This window comes from Camellia sinensis, chromosome 2 (genome assembly GCF_055761805.1).
Source record: "Camellia sinensis isolate YWXY chromosome 2, ASM5576180v1, whole genome shotgun sequence".
NCBI classification, from domain to species: domain Eukaryota; kingdom Viridiplantae; phylum Streptophyta; class Magnoliopsida; order Ericales; family Theaceae; genus Camellia; species Camellia sinensis.
In genome coordinates this window covers 195,638,274-195,647,427 of record NC_138962.1, presented here as the reverse complement: position 1 = coordinate 195,647,427, position 9,154 = coordinate 195,638,274, and the positions used below count along the sequence as shown (strand labels likewise).

The 9,154-nt window shown below is 34.1% G+C and overlaps 1 long non-coding RNA gene across 2 annotated transcripts; it reads left to right on the top strand.

The window, feature by feature from the left end:
* Positions 1–5,137: 5,137 nt before the first annotated feature.
* On the top strand, positions 5,138–8,901 carry LOC114304817 (uncharacterized). 2 transcript variants are annotated; one of them, XR_014360544.1, is made up of 7 exons: positions 5,138–5,298; positions 5,378–5,425; positions 5,511–6,039; positions 6,411–6,453; positions 6,560–6,643; positions 7,187–7,265; positions 8,699–8,901. It is a non-coding gene; the product is annotated as an uncharacterized LOC114304817 (long non-coding RNA). The 2 variants fall into 2 exon arrangements; XR_014360545.1 differs by lacking the exon at positions 7,187–7,265.
* The last annotated feature ends 253 nt before the right edge of the window (positions 8,902–9,154 follow it).

Genomic DNA, 9,154 nt, shown 5'->3' with positions numbered 1-9,154 from the left:
TTATCTCACCTATTTTGGTGCCAACAGAGCAGAGGCAATAACGAGCAGCAGCCCGTAGATGCATGGCAATAACCACAGTCAGTAACAACCGTCAAGTCTCTCTGATTCATTGTATCTACTTTTATGATTTTAAATATCAATCATTATGTATTATATCAACTTATACATATCAGTTTTTAAATTTCTCGATATTAATACATTTATTGATTGATATGTACCAACTTTTGATTTCTCGATATTGATATATTTCAGTTTGCTGATGGTAATAAAATTTATTAGCGTGAAGTACACTCATTGCCCTTGTAGTTTGCCTCTTATATCAATTTGGTCATTTCAATTTGCTAATGGTAATAAAATTTATTAGCGCAAAAAACACTCATTGCCCTTGTAGTTTGCCTCTTGTATCAATTTGGTCATTGTAATTTTAATTGCATCGATTGTACCACGACTTTGCCACTTTGTTTCAATTTAGTAAAATTCATAACAATATTTAGAAATTGGGCTGAAATCAAAGAGTAAATTAGTTAACTCACTCTCATCCAAATGATTGAAGAGTTGGCATCTAATTTGAAATGATCCATTTCTATTTTAACGGACTATTTTGCTTGATGTCTATTCAATTTCTTAACGAATATTACCAATTGGACTTAGTTGATATAATTTGAAAAATTACAGTGACCATAGGTATAATTTGGCCTAAAAATTGTAACAATCCAAAATTTTAATTATCTTTTAATTCCGTGCAAGTATTATTCAATTATGAATGAAGAAAATAGAATTTTTTTTATAATTATACATGTAGTTTTATAATTGGGATAAAATGTAAATTTGCAAATAGTGTGATTATTATATATATTTGGGGTCAAAATGTAATAAAATAAAAAGGAAAGAAAGGTGGCAATGGTGTGCGGGCAAGGTGTCGTGTGGTAGTGTGATGTGGTCAACAAGTGACCCTCTATTTTGTTTTGCACTGTAGGTAATGTTATATGTTCCGTATGATATCGTATTTGTATGATTTCTAAAATATAATTCTATTATTTGAAGTGGATATGAGCAATTTATTTTTTGTCTTAAATGCTTATCATCTGATCAATTTTAGGCTGAGTAGTTATCCATGGTGATTTTATGACCATGATGCTTTCGGTATAATACTCTTCACTCTACAATATGCTTACAAGTTATTTACTAATTTTCAAGAAATAATTAGAGAGGGAGGTGCACGGCTTGTTTGGGGAATGGGACTATGGGATAGACGTATGGTGTATTTTTGTGTACAAGTTCAATTCTTTATTTTGTAAACCTCAACCTAATGGCCTTTTGAATAAATAGAAGCTCTGATGCATATTTTGGTACCTTTATGTAAATAATTATTTTTGCTTTTGTTTGTCGACCTGTTTAGTTCTACAATCGGCCTTGGATAACCATGGTTACTGGTTGGTCACGATACCTGACTCTTGGGTACTGAGAGCGGGTCATGACAAAAATTATACACACATAGACTCGAAAAGTGTGATGATCCACATCTCAAATGAATCTAGCCTACACCTAAAATTTTTGTTTTTAAGTATTTTTTGGGCTATGTAATATTATTGTTACAAAAATATTATTGAAAAAGGTTGTGAATATAATCTCTTCTCTTCAGGTGCCAACAATATGGTGACAAATCCAAGCAACAACCCGCAAATGCACAACGTCTCTAGTCAGCTACTATCACCAGGTCTTTCTAACTCCATTGTATTTCTTATGATTTTAAATATTGAACCATATGTATTATATTAAAGGATACGTATTAATTTTTTTTGTTTCTCGACATTGATACATTCAAATATACCAATTGATACGTATAGATTTTTCAATATTGATACATTTCAGTCTATATATGTGGTGGTAAACCCGTAGTACTCTACCGCCTTATCATTCAAAAATAGCCAAAAATCTCCCCTATGGTTGTACTAAAGTGAAATGGTTACATTTTTGTCCAAAAATTGTCTTACACGCACCAATTTTAAATGAAATTCAAATAATGTTGTAAAATGACATTTTTACCATGTGTTTGCATAACAAAATTTTTTCCCCTCACTACAAGAAATGTGGGTTTAGACGACGTTTATTTAACGGTGTTTTATTAAACGTCGCGTTTTATCATATTTAACGACGTTTTCTAAACGTCGCTTTTGTTTAATATCAAAACGGCACCGTTTTAGAAACCAAAGGCGTTTGAAAACGTCTTCGAAAGTCCTATCTCTCTCTCTCTCTTAAATGAGTGAGCGGGTGAATATCAAATATAATACATTCTAGCCCTAATCTCTCACTCACTCACTCTGTCTCTCGTTAGCTCTCTCTCTCTCTAACCGTCTCAACGGATCAAGTCATCTCTCGCTATAGCCCTAATCGAAGTTCTCTCTCTCAATTTCGATTTTGATTTCGATTTCTGTTTCGAAGCTCCACCGCCACCACTATCTGCACCAGCTCGATTTCTCTGATTTTGATTTCATCTGAATGTCTAATTTCGATTTCGATTTCGATTTCGAAGCTCCACCGCCACCGCCATCGCCATTGCCATCTGCACCAGCGAGGTATCGATTTCTCTCTCTCTCTCTCGCTCTCTCTCTCTCTCTCTCAAGCTCTTCCTTCCCGTCTCTCCGTCTCTCTCGATTTGGTTATTGAAATTGAAATTGTAAGCAAGAAACTACAAGTTGATTTGTGTCTAAACACATCCTTTTCTTCTTTTCTTCACTCTCTACTTCGTTGAACTAGACTTAAGTCTTTGCTTCTAGTCCGGATGTGTGTGTGTGAGAGAGAGAAAGAGAGGAGGAGGAGGAGGAGATCTCCAATCTCTTCACTTTCCCTACCTTCATCTTGTGTGTATGTATATTTGGATTTATTTGTGTATATTACATGTTTGTTTATATGCCAAGCTCAAGTCGATTGAAACTCACATTGGAATGAAAATTTTAGCCGTGCCCTAATTTCTTTTTGTCGAAGCCATGATGAAGATCCCATCTTTTTTTTTATTATGACTTTTTATATACATATAGTATATGTGACTGTGCTCCTGTGTTGAAGAAAAAAATAAAATGGTCTTCCTTGAACTTATAGTTTTTTGTCCTCTTGATGCTAAAAAATAATTAGATGTGTATTTGATTGTTTTCATGATTCATTGAAACAGTGATATATTTCTTGCTAGGTTTTGAGAAAGCTTGTGGATGATGCTTCCAAATTTTTGAATGATAAAGTTGCTAAAGCAGTAATTACGGTGCCAGCATATTTCAATGATTCCCAGAGAACAGCAACAAAAGATGCTGGCCGTATTGCTGGTTTAGAAGTTCTGTGTATCATCAATAAACCTACTGCTGCTTCATTAGCTTATGGATTTGAGAAGAAGAATAATGAAACCATTCTAGTATTTGACCTTGGAGGTGGTACATTTGATGTCTCAGGTATAAAGACTATGGCTTGTTTAAAATTCATATAGATGGATGGTTAGGTTTTTTTTATTTGTTATAATTGTTATAATTTCCCTGAAGTTAATGATAGTGTGCTTAGCAGAGAAATTGCACAGATTGGTAATCTATTCTTGAAATTCAGTCAGCACTGTTGTTCATGTCGTGTAACTGCGCTGTTAGTCCTGATTTGAAACCAAAAAAAAAAAAAAAAAGAAAGAAAGAAATTTGAACTCTTTTGTTGGCTCTATCAATGGAAGTATCCGATCGCAAAATGTTCTCAATTTCTCTTTTTGATATTAGTTGATTTGTGCACGAGTTCTGTGGTACTTGATGTTTTTGTTGGCTTATCTTTTGTTGTGCAGTTCTTGAGGTTGGAGATGGGGTGTTTGAGGTTCTTTCTACCTCTGGTGATACGCATTTAGGAGGAGATGACTTTGACAAGGTCTAAACGAGGATTATAGTTAATTTATAGCATTTGTCAGTGGTTGTCTTGCTACAGAAAAGGAACTCCAAGAATGGTCAAGTGAGATTGGCTCAGATGTTCTGTTCTTTTTCTCTCAGGGAGCAGCCTATTGTACCGGTAGAGGTGAGGTATGTCTTCAAGTAAACTGATGCAGCTCAAGATTGTCAGGTCTTGGCTTTTCAGTTTCCATGTTCATTGTTCACTATCCAATTAAAGTAAGAACCAGTATATCCACCTAGATGTCTTTAAGATCTTTCTTAAGTACTTCTTTCTTTTCCTGTCCTTCAAAACCCAGTATTTCGGAGTTGAATTGCTTTGATTTGATTTATAGCATTGCTGTTGACAATATTGTGAAGTTACAACCAAGATGATGCATTCAGGTCGAGTAAAGCTAGTGTGAGCGGGTTATAATGGGTGGTTAGCAAAACAAGTATGGAGAAATATTGGGAGACTGTCTGCACCATATCTACCTCAGTGATGAGAACTAAAGAGAGATTTTCTGTGGGAAGGGCAGTGGTAAGAGAGATTTGGTGAACCAAAAAAGCCTTTGATCACTTATGTTAGCAGGGTGTTTGGATAGTAGGAGGCTTGATATGCTTATCCAGGCCACTTTTATGTCATGTGCTTCCACATGCATAGATACATATGTTTGAGTTTTATATACATGCAACTTTTAGTTGCAAGAACATTCATATAATTAACCCTTTAAGGTTGACTTCACTGTTTATCGTAGCTATTTTCCTCTGATATTCTTGGAAGTGTATTTGTCATATAGCTATTTTCCTCTGATATTCTTGGAAGTGTATTTGTCATATAGTTACATCTATGAAAATATTCATGCTTCTGTTTTCATGAAATCGGATGTAGTTAGTTAATTATTGGAATTCAAATCAGGTTAGAAGGGAAACTCACCAATATAGAATCAGAGAATAAGGTCCTTCGTCAAAATCAATTAAATATAAGTATGCTTGTTTTTGGCTTCCACTTTTGATTAGTCACATAATTTAATAGACCCACTTTGTGTTATTCTTTTCGACCTAGTTAGTGTGTGTGTGTTTTTTTCTAATTGAATCCTTTACACATATTGAAACATCTTGTTTGTGTGATTGTCATTTAAGTTGGTGAAAATAAAATATCTAACATGCAAGTAATGAATAAACCTCAATGCGAAGGATGACTATGTCTACATGATTCTTTATTTCATATTGAGTGGCTTTGTTCATACAACTCTCTTCTTTAATTTCATAACTGCTATGCAACTCTCAACTTACTTTTGCAGGTATATCCACTTTGTTAAATGAAATTTCAAACCAATCCTCACCAAGGAGGCTGAAAAGGTCATTTCGAGCTATTATCAATTACAAAGAAGATCTGCGACGCAAAATGCAGGTTTTAGTGAGACAACAATCTTTTTTATGATTCCTAAACATTATCATTTTGGTTGCTGAAGTCGTGCCTTGTACTGCAGCAAGGACAACTGTGCGTATGCTGGAAAGTTTAATACGACTAGCTCAAGGTACATTTTCTTCCATTTTTAGTATCCATCCAGGATTCACTTCCTGCTTTCACTCCCCGAATGATTATATGACTTGCTGTTGCAGCACATGCAAGATTAATGTTCAGAAATGAGGTCACAAGATCAGATGCCATCACTGCCATTTTATGCATCGAATCATCAATGACTGCGTCAGCAATAGTGGACAGCGTTGGGAATGCCCTGCACTCAAATTTCACTGAACCCTGACCAAGAATGTATCCTTGCCACAATTTTGCACGTACAAACACACATATCAACACACATGCATTTGAAAAAGAGATGGCATGTAAACATACATTACATGCATAGATGAGAAATTATGTAATGGATTGAGAGTGATCAATAATTATATTCATAATGTTAATGGATTTACCTGGCTAAGTATTTGCTCTAATTAAATGCACCAGATGCTGGGCATTTAAATCATAGTGTGGGACTTTTGGGTGGTCTGCTGCTTGTTAAAGACATAATTTGTAATTAGTATATATTCATATATAGTTATTTTGAGTATTTTACTAATACCTGAAGGAATTTTAGGTCACTATTGTGGTTGTTGCAGTGCCTGAAGGGCTTCCCTTAGCCGCTACCTTAACGTAAGTTTGACCTTCTTCCAGTCATTTTGTTGTCATTCTAATTTTATTAACTCATTTCAATTGATCAAAAATATTGTCAAGTATCTGGAGTTGGTTGAGCAAAATTGGTGTTAGGTAGAGCTTATCTTTTCTTGCCACTCTCTTTTTGAAGTTTATTGGAGGACATGTCGTTGATTCCTAGTTTTTCCATGTTTTCTTCTAAGTTACTTTAGTCCTTGTAGCATCTTCAAGTTTGACAGCATCATTGCTTACTGGGGCCATCATTAGTTTTGCTGCATATTCCCTGCTCATTCCAGTCTCTTTTTTACTATCTAGTTCAAAGATTATGCTTCTTTAATTTCTTAAAGTGCATTCCCCTACCTGTATTACAGCCTTGCCTACTCAATGAGGAAAATGATGTCAGACAAGGCCTTGGTATGTGCAATTTATCTTTTCTTTGAGTCGCTTCATATGATATTGATATTCATACATACACACATAAAAGTACATGTTTAAATGTTTCACAAATATTGAACTTCAGGTCAGGAGGCTTTCTGCCTATGAAACCATGGGCTCTGCTACTACCATTTGCAGTGACAAAACTGGGACCTTAACGTTAAATCAGGTGGGTTAAATGCTGTTACTTTGGAAACATCTAGTGCTCAATATTCCAATTCCATTGACCCATTCATAGTTTGATTTTCTGGTCATTGAGTTCTTTAATTTTTTAATGCACTTGAAGAAAGATCTTTGCCTCTTTAATCTTCTACTTCATCAATGTATTACTTTGATTCTTTAACATGACAAAAGTAGGAAAGGTCCTAGGAGGATTATAATCAAATCAGATATTCCTATGCCTCACTGGTTTAAGTGGAAGCCAAAGTTAGTGGAAAAGATCACGTGCTCAACCATTTGAGCATTCCAGCAGCTTATTTCACTCACCCAGAAATTAGTATGGTTGGACTCACAGAGCTGATATCAAATTTTCCAATTCCCATACCAAACCCACAAATAGAATAAAATAAATAAAAAGATTCTCTTAACCTTCTTGTTCTCTATAATGCCAGCCCTGTAATCCGGGGAAACTAACAGATTCTCTTCTCCATATGTTATTGATTACATTTTTGAACACAAGAAGTATCACATGTTTTCTTTTTCATCTTAACAGGTGGTTTTTCAATATAGTTGGAGATTCAAGATGCCCCATATCTGACACTTGGTGGCAAACAGAGACAGGTGGCTTTATGGTAGGTTTTTCCCTCCCTTCTTCTCGGTATATCTGCTGGCTCTTGAAACAATTTCTTTTCTACATATTACTATGTTCTAGAGTCGATAAAATATATATGGGAAACTACTGAACTCAATCACTTGCTGCAAGGAAATTATAATCTGGGAATTGACTCAATGATCAGATCATAGATTTTAAGTTAAAAACCCTTGCTCAGTCCCAATTTGACCGGAATAGATCTACTAATTCTTTGGTTCCAAGTAGTAGGACGTATCTTGAACTAAAAATACACCCTAAAAGCTAAAAACAAAAAGGTTTTTATTTCTCATCTGGGGTAACAACTATTGTAATTGCAACACAATTCCCCCTGTTACTTCCAGATTACTCTTTTACCTGGATATGTAAATATGGTTTTCTTTTTCACATTTATTATTCATGGCTTGACTTTTCATGTTGTAAATTGCTAGTTTAGATGAATTCAAGTTTCTTTTTTTCTTGGAATAGTAGCCATCAAGCTAAGGTATTTGATTCAAAAGCAGGGGCAGAACTTCTTGACATAATTCTCAAGAAGGTATTAGTTCATATTATGTTTTAGGGCCTTGTTAATATGTGTCTTCAGTGCACATATGTTTGTATGATTTTGATTGTACAAACATAGTATGTATCCTCAGCAGTTGATTCATCTCAGTTGTGAACTACCACACTTTATGAGTTCAAGGAGAGCATACAGCCCGTAAAAATAGTTACTTATAATTAGAATTCTTATTTTGTTGTGAAATGTTCATTCTAATCAAAAAAATATTTTTTCTTTTTCTTTTCCTTTTACGTTATTTTGTATAATTTTTACTTGTAGCCTCTTGCTTGGATTTGAGTTCATGAATACTCTCTATTGTGTGAAATTGATCATACGTTGAAGAAATTGTTGGCAATTTTTGTAATTTTTTTCGAAAGAATGGTGTTTGCCGAATTGGAGAGCATCAGATGGTGCCATCAATTATTTTTTTTATTGTCAATTAAAGGTCTAAATTTGTTCATCATAGACCTGTTCAACATTGGCCCAGATTTTTGGTTGGATTCAAATTTGAATTTGTATGTGATGGCAAATCTCAATTTGATAAGGTTATACACATTTTAAAAGAAAAAAAATATGTTAAAGACCCCTCAGAAGTCTTGTCTAATTTGATGAGTGGGAGTTAGATCTAATGGCCTCTAAATTTGTTTATGCTATGAGAGCATTATTTATTTAATTTTACATGATTCTCATATGTGTCTATATTGTCTTTGGGTTTGCCATTTTCTTTATATGTATTTATTTAGTGCTTCTTGGTATGTGATAAAATCTTCTTGTTAGTGCTTCTTCAAGTTTTAAGTACTGTTTATAAGTATTGGGTACAAATTCTTCAATTTGTGTTTATTTTGGTAAATCTGATTGCAGTTTATGTTCTGATGCAGGCATGTAGACCAGTGAAGATTACAACTTTAATGCTAAGACATGATTTTTTGATATATGTTAGTTTGTGGTTAATGTTAAGGCATGGTTTTTAGATATATGTTAGTTTGTGGTTAATGTTAAAACATGATTTCTGAATTTTGGATATGTTAATTTTGTGAGTAATGGTGATTGGATATTAATTGAATGAGAAAGTGCATTAATGCTTCATTACAACTATTTGAATGGGAGCTATTATTTTATATTAGTGCTATTACAGGTATTTTTTTAGTTCAATCAAATAAAATTAGCACAATTTCAAAATAAAAAAAAAAAAGAGATATGATGGCGTTTCTACAAATGCCTCTTAAACCATCCTTACTAACGGTTCTATGTTTAAAAAAAGATATGAAGGCGTTTTTCTAAAACGTCGCTAAATATGGTCAATGACGTCAACATGCGTTTGGTAGGACATTTGG